Genomic DNA, 14,460 nt, shown 5'->3' with positions numbered 1-14,460 from the left:
TAACAAGTAATCTTTGGAAAGAGTTATGAAAGAAATGGAAACAACTTTGATCATGAGTTTAACATATCATCCACAAAGGATTCTGATCATAACAGAGAAAAAGTTCAAGGCGTCAGGAGAGGGAAGAAATGACGCGCGCAGCTAGGGTTTGTCAATTTTCAGATGTCGAGCTAGCCGCCGACACACTGGTCGACCTCGACACTGCAACACTAGGCAACCTTGACTATGGCCAAGGCCCGGTCCTGCTGATCTTGGCGGAAGGGATAGGCTCACTCCTATGGGCCTCCCTCTTGGAACGACTGAAAGGCCTCTTCGAACCCCCAATAGAGACCAAGAATGACGGGGGGCCTGATGATTCAATCGTCCTTCTGTATCGAGTTTTCCCTGCACCAGGGGAAGCCTTACAAATCTCATACAGGTTGTTACGTGTTGGCTCTTGTGCTGGGGTATTCTCAATAGAGTTGGTTGAAGTCGCTCTCCAACCCATGGATTTAGGCATCAATGGCATACGCGGAATAACAACAGTTGTGCAAGATGATGCGGAAAAGCAAGCAATCATTTGGCGGCACTGTGAACCAGGGTATGAATCCCCAGAGGCAAAGCGACCTCCACAACAGCCACGGATGACCTCCCCTACCTGAATTGCAACGCTTCTTATAGATCTGGCCATGAGAACCTCAATGTGGGCAGCCAGATGGCAATTCGGCTCATACGTTGGCCAGATTTGGCTGTCTGCAAAACTTTCTCCTCTATTTACCACCGACTAGCAGACCCTGCGACAAAAGGAAATGGGAAACCCTCTACGAGGGTCACGGCAGCGTAGGAGAATGTATGGGGCATCTGTTTGGGCGCTCTTTACACAGACCTACCACCCCACCGAGAACAGGATCTGGCAAAGAAAGAACCAAATAGAGCATCGATATGCTTAGATCCGTCAGATCTAGGCACATGGGCAACAGATCAAGCCCCTTCTCAGACAGATCCACACTCTACTGAGGCGGATCTGATAGAAATTTTCATTAAAACACTGGAAGGCAGGCATATTTGCTGGAGGATCTGGAAGGGGAGGAGGATTCAAGAGTTAAGGTATAAAATCCAGAACCACCTCGGTATACTAGCATGCAGGAAAAATCTGATCTACTCAGGTCTCAGTTTACAGGATAACCTCACACTTCAGGATTATGGCATTACCACAGACTCGACCATCATGATCAACCTGCGTCTATGGGGTGGATGCGCTGGAACCAGCTCAAAGAGCTCAGGCTCCTTTAAGGATGTAGTTAAAGGTAAGGAAAAAGCACAAACCAAACCAGCAACACTGCCCGAGCTACTAGGGCCCTACATTGTAGAACAAAAATATGAGAATCCTGCTCTCACCATCACAATGCCTGAGGTAAATGACTTGTACACAGATCTCTATTCCAAATCAGTTATATGTAGATTTAATGGGTTTTGGCCTAAATCTGATGTTTTGCACCAATGGATATATGATGCCTGGTCACCAAATTGTGAAATATACTTATGCCCCAAAGGGTTTTTTATAGTCAAATTCAGAACAGTACAGGAAAGGGAACATATCCTTAATAAGGGACCATGGTTCTAGGGCAATGCAGGACTCTTCATGACCCCTTGGTTTCCAAAATTCGACGCCAACACAATGGTGGTATCAAAGATGCCAGTTTGGGTCAAGCTGCACAACCTCCCATTACACTTCTGGCATCACAATGTTTTAATAGCCATAGGGAACACCCGGGGAAAGTTCCTAAAGATTGACGGGGACAGACTTACAAGAGGGATATTTACTTTTGCCAGGATATGCGTTGAAGTAGATCTTAGCCAGGGATTACCAAACAGCATAACATTGAATTTCAATAATACACAGTGGACTCAACCTTTAGACTACGAAAATACAGCCTTCCGATGTCGTGGATCTCTACAAACAGGACACCTCCATAGTGCCTATCCTCAAGCAAAAGAAATCCCCAAATGGAACAAGAAGCAATAGAAAAAGCCAAAAGGATAGCAATATACAGCCCCTTGGACGAAGAAGCAGAAACAACAGAATATAAAGCAGAAACGGATGATCAAAAGGTCCAGAAAAGCACACTAAAGGAGGAGAAATACCCAGCAACCCTTTACAACAACATGAATCTCAACTAATAGGAATGGAAATAACTGGCAACAAGCGAACTCATGGATCAGAAGGATCTGATTCTAACAAAGACTCTCCCATACATACAAATGAAAATCAACTTTCCATTGTAACAGCCACTCCCAACACTGGAGGTCGGCGAAAGGTGGAAAAAAAGAAAAGGAGAAAAGAATAGTTTTTATATTTTTTATTTTTTTTTCATGTGAAAACAGGAACATACCATATGCATATGCTTTTTAGCATCTACAACATGTAATTTTGTCTTATGAATAAAATTACAATTTTTCCAAGGGAAAAAACATATCATCCACAAACAAATGGTCAAAATGATTATATTAATTACTACTTTATATGACCTGTCACATAGCTACTAAGATGTCTCTAGTTCAATCTCTTTATGGCTATCAAACTCCTCGCATAAATTCCTTTTGTAGGACCATTTCAAAAGTATAGTAGAATCATATATCGAGAGACTAAAGAAACTTTATAAACAAATAAAGAAAACCTTCAAATGGCCTAAAAGAAGATGATGTAGCAAGTATATCAACATCAAAGTGAAAGACAATTTGAGGTGGTGGATTAGGTATATCTAAGATTCCAACCATATGTTTGTGGAGGCAATGACTAGTCATGGAATTTTTATATGTGCACTACAAGGAAAGAAGATCCTTAAGGTATTATGAATCAATTAAAGGGAATATCTCCTCTATTGTATCAAAGGAAAGAAAGTTCCATTGTGGTTGGATGTGGACCCAAAGTGCTCAACACGAGTATATTAGATCTATGATGAGACTAATGGGTTGGGTTCAGTGAGATTAGAGCCCCATACGAGCTTCCTTTTCCCAATTAATATCATGTTGATAAATCACTCCTTAACAGTGAGTTCAATGAACTTGAACTCATTTATAGATAAGTGTTAATTCTAGTCTAGCTATTGAATGCTTTGTAGCGAGAACATGATAATGAATTGTTTATATTGTTGTTAGACTTTGCATTTGGCTTAGTAGTTGGATAATAAAAATTTGAATTCTCATGGATTTCCTAATGGCCCAGGGAGGTATCTTGGTTGTTAACATATAACCTTTGCAACACTATTAATTCTTTTCAACCTCCAGTTTATGAGATAGATTTGCCTTTAGAAGATCTTGGCAAGAAAATTGATTTATTTGTTTCTTTGCAATTGTTTCAAGATATGAACAATTGGATCATATCTCTTGATAGAAGATTGTTGACCCAATGTAATCATTAAACATCCTCTCAAGTTCCCCTTAGTCCTCAACGACACAATTTTAGCTTAAGTCTATTCTTCCTTGGTTATGGTGCAACTTCAATGACGAGGTTCATGATATGAACTATTATGAACTTTTTCAAAATGCAAAAGAGCACATGCATGATATAAAAATTGGCACGAAGTATAACAACTTTAGATTGGGATGATGAGGAAGATGTCTTGGTTGTTACAACCAAGAATCGAGCCTATACCATTATAGACAACATCAACCTAGGACTTGAAAACTCAAAGTTTGGTAGGCATTCTATCATAAAGATAGACCATGATACGCTAAAGTACTTTTCAAGGCAAAGTTCATCTTCAAAAGAGAAAAAAAATGGGTGGAAAAAATGCATAACTTTGAATTTGAATTAATCTACAAAAAAAAGGAAGGATAATGTTGTAGTAGATCCCCCATTAAGGATATAAGAAGCATTTGATTTATATTCCATTACATCTTCCATTCCCATGTGGTTGGGAAAAGCTTAAACAAAAAATACAATGTTTAAAAGAAGGGAAGAACTCTGTGCAATAGGGGAATTACAACATACTTTGGTAGAAGGATATAAAAATTTTATGTTCTTAATCAAAGTTGAAACAAGATATACTAGGGGAGTTTCAAAATTATCCCATGGTAGTACATTAAAGGTTCCTCGAAACATGTGAAAGGATCCAAAAAAAAACGGTAAGGAATGAAGAAAGATATTCAAAAAATTGTAAGAGAATGTCAAGTGTTCCAAAGAAATAAAGGAGAGACTCTTAAGACTCTAGGGCTATTTTAGCTCTTTACACATACCTAATGAAAGATGGGAAGAGATATCAAAGTATTTTAATATAGGTTTTACTAGAATCAAAAGGTAAGGATGCTAATTTCATGTCATGGATAGATTAAAAAAATGAACATTTTTGTAGAACTCAAAGTACATATACTACGAGACAAGTAGTTTTATTTTCCATGAAAGAAATTCATCGGCTTTGTGGTTCCATAAAGTAAAAGTAAGTGATATGGACCTAAAATTAACAAGTAATTTTTGGAAAGAGTTATGAAAGAAATGGAAACAACTTTGGTCATGAGTTTAACATATCATCCACAAACAAATGGTCAAACATAAATAATGAATGAATGCTAAAATGATTATATTCATTACTATTTTTTAGACAAAGAATCCCAATGGGTCAAGTGGCTTCCTCTAGTATAATAGTGGTATTATATGACCTATCACATAGCTACTAAGATGCCTCTAGTTCAATCTATTTATGGCTATCAAATTCCTCGCATCAATTCCTTATTGTAGGACCATTTCAAAAGTATAGTAGAATCATATATCGAGAGACTAAAGAAACTTTATAAACAATTAAAGAAAACCTTCAAATGGCCTAAAAGAAGATGAAATAGCAAGTAGATCAACATCAAAGTGAAAGGCAAATTGAAGTGGTGGATTATGTATATCTAAGATTCCAACCATATAAACAATCCACTCTCAAACAAAAGAAGAATCAGAAACTAACTCCAAAATTCTATGGGCCCTACAAGATTCCTTGAGATTGGGAAAAGTGGTTTATGAGTTAAATTCTACTTCTTCATGCATTCATAAGGTATTTCATGTATTTTTCCTAAAAAGGTCACAAGACAAATATGTCAAGATAAATTTAACTTTCATAATTATATGAAGAAGGGAAATTTATTCTTGAACCATAAGAAGTTGTAAATTGACATTCTCTTTCTCTTCAAAATAGAACCATTATGGAGTACCTAATCTAGTGGAAGAATATGCCACCAGAAGAAGTAATATGGGAAATCGAGTAATTCATGAAGAAACGCCCCCAATTACAAGCTTTGAGGGAAAATATTTTTAAAAGAGGGGGGCTATGTTAGGGTACTAATCCTCTTTCATTATTATTATATTAGTTATGTATAGGTCAATCTAGAATGTAAGATACATCATCCCTTCTCTATCTCCTATTTATAGTAAAAGGAGATTCCTTTGAGTAAGCATCTTGTCTTATGCATTTGATATATTGTAAAAGGAGGTTGTTCCCTTGAACAATCTTATCATTTATTGATTCTCTATCATTCTCAAGGCGTGGAATTACTTATCATTTTAGATTTATGCTATTTGGGGTATTTGATACATAACAAGTGGTCTTTACTATGAGTTGTTATTAAAAATTTGACTATTTAAGAATCAAAGTATTTTGTTTCATGTTAGTTCATCAATAGATTAGTAATTGTGTTGGATTTCCCATGGTTTGGAGGAAAATTAGTTATTCTTTGCTATTACACATGTTCAAAATGGTTAATTGTATTATTTAGTTGAGTTTCTACATAAATACTTGTAATATTTTTTCTTCTCCTCGCAGAAATATTTTTGTATTATATATGAGGAATATACATGTTTTGGTCCTTGAGGGACTGTCAAAGAACGAGGCTTGAAGCAATTACAAGAATATACTCATTATGAGCTCAAACATTTCACATACAAGAATTGAACCTAGTTGGGGAGGATAACAACATTTCTTCCACCCATCTAAGCTACATCAAATTGACAAATACTTGCAAACTTACGTGAACTAGAATATGAATATCAATTATACTACCACAACCATATAAATTAAATGGCTGGTATACGTTGAAGGGCATCAATCCATAATAAACATCAAAACACTTACTTCATGATACATCTCACATTGCTAAAATTTTAAAAAATCATAAAATTAACCAAATTATAACTTTATTTTAAATTATTATTATTATATATAAAGTTAAACATACATAAATTTAAAAAAAATATGGAACAAGATTCTTAATCATGAAGATTTACTTCCACTTTACCATAGAGATTCTTACTCTATAAATAAGCATTGTTACAATAACATGGGCCAATACCATGGCTTATCAATAGCACATGCCCAAAACACCATAATTCATTCCATATGACACTTGTTCATATGACATTTTTAAAATTATAAATAAAACAAAAAAAGTAAAAGTAACACAACTACTTTGGAGACAACTCTCAACCAATAATTTATGTATACTATTATGAATATTATAGAATATTCCATAGAGGTTAAATATCTTCCATCCACCTTGCAAAAAGGAAACCGTACTTCTATTCATATTGAAAGAAAATACATTTTGTATATACACACTAGACGTGTGAATTCACCATGGATATGCCAAGATCCTTGAGTGGCGTACATAGTAAAAAGAACATATGCTAAAAAAAAATTAGAGAAGACAACCAAAACAACCCTGAAGAGAAGCATCAAACAAAGAGAAAAAAATACAAAAATATAATATAATGGGGAAGATCAAGTAATATAGAAATCACTTATCTTCCCCTTCTTTCCTTTCCTTTTTTGGACTTGTTGTCATTCCCCTGGATTGGGGCCAATTAGAACCAAAGCCAACTCACTCATTGATATCTCTGGATGATGTTCTTGGTCTAAATCTAAGATTTTTGAAACATGGACACACTTTTTTCCCACCAATCCATCCTTCATGAGTGTCTTTTTTGTCTAGCGATCTAAACCTAAGATTGATTATGTATCTTCCCTGTGTTGATTAAGGGAAGCAACAATGCATGCCACATCTTCCCCAATTGTGTAGTTTCCATAATGAAACTATGCATTCACACTTGCTTTGGATGGTTGACTCTCCATATTTTCTTCTTCCTCTTCATGTAAAATATGTGGCTCTGTAAAGTGCCATCCTTTTTGTTTATAGGCTTGCTTCTTTCTCTTTTTCAGGGTCATTTTTATCAAAGGTCATGTGTTCTGCAAGTGTCAAATTGGAAGCATGTTTGGCACCTGAAAGTTGTATTCTCATAATCTAATACTTGGGTACAATTCAAGTTTTTGTGTTTCATTTTAATATGGCCAAGTATCCCTTTACTAAGGTCTATCTCTACACATATTGTGGAAAAAGTAAAAGACTTCTCTCTATCCTTTCACGACCCATCTTCTTGAATTTTCCAATAGTATTCCCAATGTCTTCTAGGACCCTCTGGTGCTAAAAAGGTAGTGGGAGATTTGGAAGTCTCACCCATACCGACATAATATAAATCACCATAGTTGTAGCATCAAATTTTGGGAACCATGGTGTGATGAAAAGCCCAACATTACCCCAAAACCATGGCCCTTCATTCAGGACAAAATCCAGTTCTTTTTAGATGTCAAATTGAAAAATGAAAAAACCTTAGGAGCATAAATAATATCTCAATTTGGCATCCAAGGAGAAAAAAATCCATTGGTGTAATGCTTCAGGTTTGGTCCAAAAACCATTAAACCTACAGATTATAACCTTTGATTTGAGGGTAGAAAAGAGGGAGCTTACCTCAGCAAGATTTACTTCCATGGAAGGAACTTTCTTAGCAATAATGTAGGGACCAAGATTGTTTTGGATCTATTGTCCATGAATGTTTTGGGGTTGTTCATGAGCAAGGGGAGCCTTTCCTTTTGTTGCATCCTTGTGTGAAATTGATTCATTGTGTGACCTTGATCTAGGAGCACCTCCACACAATCTCAAATTCAGAATTATGGATGAATTTCTAATGATGCCATTTCCTTTGATGAGTGAATAGTCTTGGAGTAGCTTCCCTTCATAAATTAGGCTTTGAAGCTCTACACGAATACCCCACTTATACTCAATATTTTGTTTCAAAAGAATAACAGAGTTTGAGGCATTTGTCTAGAAAAGGGAAGACTTCCCGAGTCCATTCGTTACAAAAATATGGAAAGAAAAATATCCTCCCCTGCCTAAGGATCGAAATGCACTAGGCAGGAAGGGCATGCGACCTCTTTTTGTGAGATGAAATCCTTTCTAGATTTAGAAAAACAATTCAAAATCAACCTTATCACACCCAAAAAGGTGCACACAGTAAACAACCAAATAGAGAAACAAAAATAAGAATAAAGATAACTTGGCCCTAATATTGTCCCTCTCCATATCCGACACATGGAAGACCAAGAAAATTCTAAGTGATTAGTTTTGAGTCCCACAATGAGTCTGTGCATCTAAGAGTTGACCATGGCACTGACCTAGACATGTTTGAAAGCAACATTACAGAGACTAGCTCTATCAACTAAGACCACAACTGAAAGGTTGTAACTAATCATTCTTTCCACCGCAAGCCGATCCCAATGGGTCCTTTTGTATACATTCAACCTGTCGCCAAGAGTTGAGCCTCCTATCCATGGTGAAAATGCAACACATGGACCGTGCCATATCTGGTGCTTGGGTGAAGCGGGAAGCCCAAAACCATAATTTCCTGCGCAAGCTCCATCCTCCACTTTAGTATCCTTCATATTTTTTGAGCATCCACTTAATAATTATTAATAACTAAATTAAAATTCTAAAAGCCCTATTCCAAAATAGACATGCTTATCGACATAATAAAATTCTCTACCAATACAATTTATGTTGGAATATTTATCTAAATGTAACAACATGTTCAAATACTTGCATTTTTTCCCCTCCTCGAAGAAATATTTTAGAAATATACATGTTTCGGTCCTTGAGGGACTCAAGGTTTGAAGCCATTACAAGGACATACTCATGGAGCTCAAACATGTCACATACAAGAATTAAACCTAGATGGGGAGCATGACGACATTTCTCCCAACCATTCGATCTACATCAAATTGACAAATACTTACAACCTTGCTTGAATTAGAATATGAATATGAATTTTGTTAAAATTCTCTACCAATGCAATTTATGTTAGAATATTTATCTAGACATATAAGGGATGTCCATTTGTAGATCTTACCATCGGTGCCTTTAGGGACACAATTAGTGGCTTTCTTCCCCAACATTAATCATGGGCATATGCTTTTAATTTGATCCTCCCCATTGTTATTCCTTGTCATGATATTTGATGAAGATCCATACCATTCATTATTACCACTCCATCTAACAAATTAAAGTGTTATAAAACTACCATTACAATGACACTCTGTTGGATAGTCATTAATTCCATTACACTCCTTCAAATATTCTTGTGGGTAGTCATTCATCCTCCACCTCTATAGCACACCCCACTCTTAGTTCGCCTTCGCACACATCCATGTGCAACCAATCGACCATTATATTAGTAGGAGGACCATTATCTTTTTGGACAATCCCATTGATATAACAATTACGGTATATTGATGCATATGATCTCGTAAATTAGATCTCATAGCCAATATACAATATAGCGTAAGAATAGAAAATATTTTAAAGTTATAAAGATTATGCTAAACATGTCAAGTTATATTATTTTAATATCTTAATTTATTACTTATTCACACATACACACAATATATCCCAAAAAAGCATACATGAGTAAAATCACTACCCTCATACATATAAATAACTTCAATACCAAATATAATAATAAACAAAAACCTTATCCATCTTCACCCACAAAGTATGACCATGAATGATTTTTTTTGCCATCAATATTTATTTCTAAATAATTATTTATTTGCCCATACTAATTATTATCTTGCCGGCGCTACATTGTGCTGACCACCAATTAGTTAGATCAAATACACAAAATTTGTTTTAATTTCACAAAGTTCAATTATATATATATTTTCTACCATTTTTTTATTAATATTTATTTCTGCTACTATTCACTGAAAATTTGAACATTTTATTGCAGAATTTTATTTTTAATTTATTATATTCATTTTAGATTATTATGTTTTATGTAAGTAGGTATTATACATTAGGTTTTGGCTTGACTATTTATTATTTTGATTAAACATATTAAATTATTTTCAATTTTCCAAAATATTTTATTTATTAAAATTTTGTTTATTAACATTTATTTGTAATGCTATTGGTTATAAGTTTGAACATCTTATTGCTCCATGCCTCTTAATTAGTGACTGGGGTGTTATTCTGTAATTATTACATCTATACATAAATAAGGAGTCGTCTAACGAGGCGGAGGAATTGACCGGACGGCCAAAAGTGGCTGGAATGGGGCAAAAAAAATTCAAAAAATCTTGTAGAGGCCGTGTTTGAAATGGATTCAGCACCATCAAAAACGTCTAAAACACCTAAAATTTTGAAGTTTCACAACTATAACTTGGATTTACAAAAATCTTTATCGAATTTTCTCTAGATATAACCAAAATTTCCATAACTTTATGAACAACTCCTCCACTTCGTTCCTCGCCTATAATAAATAATAAATCTTCCAAATTTACCAAGTTCTGTGCAAAGATCTCTGGTTAAGATCTGAGAGGTAAATTTTATGGGCTTTGTCAACGTCTGCGAGTGTTCATGCCTTCCTTCCCGTTCACGCATGTCATTAATTGACTTGGCTTTCTCCATTCTATTCACGCATTTCATTTATTGGTTTCTCTTTCAAATTGTTGCGTTCAAGGCCCCGTTGTCTCCGCCTGAAAAATAACAGATTAACCTTCCCAATCCGGATTTGGGGGTGTCATCAATCAGATATCTGATTGATATATCTGATTGATGACACCCCCAAATTTAGCTTTCATTAAAATTTACCGGCAGATACAATCTGGAACAATGACGCACCTGATTAGGCAGATTGGTTCCAAACTGTCCACGATTTCTGTGCGCTGCTTAATTTTTGTCATTTTATTTTAATTTCTTCTTGAACTAGTCGTTTTATATGAATTTCATCATTTCCCTCAATGTATGCATTTGCCTAGGAAGGCTTCATACAATGCATTGACTTCTGCAAATATTTTTAATCGCGGTTTACGTGTGCATAGTATGTGTAAGGATTTTTTTGAAATATATTGAATAGTTTAAATGTGTTTGAATCTTGATTCGCATTAGAGGAATGCTCTTCTTTATTATGTCTGCTGAATTAGTTTCATCCATTGGACCCTACCTAGGTCATTGCTCATGAAAAATATTGTTTAAATATTCCAGATAAGCGTGGTCTAAATCTGCCGAAGTTATTTAATTCTAAAAAATTGTAAGTGAATGAATTAAGTAATATTTTATTCAAATATTTAAATGATTGGTTAACAACTTATAATTATTCAAATTCAAATTTCTGTGATTCATTTGATTATTTGAAAACCAACCATTGTGATTTATCTTTGGGACAAGATAAAAATCAGATCATAGCGGAAGTTAAATAGGGAGCGAGGACCTTCTAACGGCTATGGGGAATAAATGCTAAAAAATGGCTATTTTTTACTGCGGAGTCCATTTGATTATTTGAAAACATTTTCGGAAAAAATCACATTGGTATAATTTGGCCGAGGCATTTAGAACCAACCATTGTGGTTCAACACCATTTTCGGAAAAAATCACATTGGTATAATTTGGCCGACGCCTTTCAAACCAACCATTGTGATTCATCTTTGGGACAAGATGAAAATCAGATCATAGAGGCAAGTTAAATAGGGAGCGAGGACCTTCTAACGGCTAAAAAAGGTTATTTTTTGACCGCTGATAACGGCTAAAAAAGGTTATTTTTTGACCGCTGAATAACGGCTAAAAAACTGCTATTTTTGACGGGATAGGAAAAAGGGCAAATTATTTTTATTTTATTATTAATTAATAATAAATTAATAAATTAATAAATCATATATATATCATGATCCCAATATATAAAAATAATAAGTCAAATAAACTCCAAACTAATAATCAAATAAAAACAATAATTAAGTCAAAGGGGAATTTAAAATAATATTAAATATTTTATTTTATTTTATTCTTTATTCTTTTTATTAAAATTTAATTAAACAATTACATTTAACCAAGATAGTTAATTTTTTCTTTTTTAGTTTATAACTAATTAATATATTTATATTTTTAATATTATTTTAAATTCTTTTTGACTTAATTCCCGTTTTTAATTGATTCTTAGTTTGGAGTTTATTTGACTTATTACTTTTATATATTGGGGGTCATTATAGTTATTTTTAATTATATATATAATTATATATTATATTTGATTTATTAATTTAGTATTAATTAATAATGAAATAAAAATAATTTGCTTCTTTTCTTACCGAGTCAAAAATAATCGTTTTTAGAAGAAGAAAAAAATTGCAGACGCGCTTCGAGGGTTTGACCTAGCCGGCATTGCTTCTGGTTCTCCTGCGCTTGAGGCCGCAGACCGTCTCGGCCCTCTGGCTGCTCCGGAGGGCAACGTTGATTGTCTTCGGGTTGCAGGGTGCCTCTTCGTGCACCCTTGTGGCTGTTGTGCCCCTGCGCTCAGCCCTGTGGCGCCCTTCTGTGATGGATACTAGCGGGGGCTCTTCCAATACGCCTCCTGAGGTGTTAGCGTTCCGTGTAATGGTCGATGCAGGTCCGAAGCGAGCTCCATCGGCAGCTCAACAGAAGTTCATTAAGAAGATGGAAACGATCCCCTCAGTGGCCCTTCCTGAAGAAGAGACGTGCAAAGCAGCTTTGAATCTGGCAGAGAGAGGCCTCATTGGCCAGTTCACGGGCCTCTGGCCCTCTCCTAAATCAGTAGAAGACTGGACACAAAGAAATTGGAACCCTCTGATCAAAGAGGGCATCAAAAGCTACTTTGTAGGCAAAGGATTCTTTGTTTTTGTGTTCAAAAGCTCGGAAGACAGAAGCTTAATATTCAAAAATGGCCCATACTTCATGGGACCGCAGGGATTGTATCTGAACAAATGGTCCCCAGACTTTGACCTTTCCCAGGATGTCCCTTCTACTGTTCCGGTTTGGGTGAGGCTCCCCCATCTGCCTCTCCACTGCTAGAACCAAAAATCCCTTGAGAACATTGGAAATGCGTTGGGTAAATACATAGACAAAGCTGCAAGAAAAGACCAGTACTCATGTGCTCGCATATGCATTGAAGTTGACCTAGAGGAGGGGTTACCGGAAGCAATCAAGCTCACTGTCGCTGGATGGACGCATGTTCAGGAACTGGACTACGAACAACTCCCCTTCAAATGTAGACACTGTCATGGGCACGGACACTTCGCCAAGCACTGCAAGAAAAAGGCCGAAGAGCAACCAGACAAACAAAATGGGGATCAATGGACTCTAGTTTAGAAAACAACACACCCAAAAAAAGGTGCCGGCAAAGGAAATACGACAGGGATCCCAAGAAGTTCTAAGCCCATTCAGGAAGACGAAGCAAACGCAAAAGGGACAGCAAGCACTCAGATCAACCCTGCAGCCTCAGAGCAGGAAAACCTGGTGTAGGTAGAAAGCACCCCCCCAAGCAAAGAAGGAGAGAAAGCAATGCAGATCGAAGTCACCCAGGGCAGCCCATCTAATCCCTCATATGCAGAAGTCACAAGGAAAAAAGCAATAGAAAGCTCAGGATCATCGGAGGATGAAACCTATGAGTGCCCCTCTAAAAGAGTTAGAAGGAAATCCCGCAGAGAAATGAAAGAAGAAGAGGTCGAAAGACTCAAAACTCAAGGAAGTCAGGCCACAATAGAAATGTCCATTGGAAGAAATACCAGATCGAGACCTTCCAAGGGAGGTCCCAACCCCCCTCTAAGTAAATAATGAAGCTTGTCTCTTGGAACTGCAGAGGACTGGGGAATCCCTCTAAACTAGAAGCAGTCAAGGATCTACTTAAAACAGAGCCCTCAGACATTCTCATGCTCCAAGAGACCAAGATTGAAGGGCAAGCCCTCCTAGATATCAGTAAGTCAAAGTGGAATAAAAATACAGGCAAGGCAGTCAGCGCCAGGGGCACCTCCGGAGGACTGGCTACTCTTTGGTCAGACTGCACCTTCCAGCTCCACAATTTTCAAGAATCTCAGCACTGGATCTTCACAGAACTGATGCATAAAAAAAATTAAAATAAAATAAAATAAATAATTAAAAAATAATAATAATAATAATAAATAATAAATAAATAAAAATAATAAAAATAAATAAATAATAATAATAATTAAAAAATAAAAATAAAAATAAAAAATAAAATAAAATAAAAATGTTGGAACTCACTTTCATTTTTTCTAGAATAGCACTCCCCAAGTAACATTATCATAGCGGGAGACCTTAATATAGTGTTGAAACCAAAAGAGAAGAGGGGAGGCTCATGTACCAGAG

The sequence above is a fragment of the Pinus tabuliformis genome, chromosome 9 (genome assembly GCF_031772625.1).
Source record: "Pinus tabuliformis cultivar Carrire ecotype Pingquan chromosome 9, CPIR1, whole genome shotgun sequence".
NCBI classification, from domain to species: domain Eukaryota; kingdom Viridiplantae; phylum Streptophyta; class Pinopsida; order Pinales; family Pinaceae; genus Pinus; species Pinus tabuliformis.
This window is presented reverse-complemented; position numbering follows the sequence as displayed.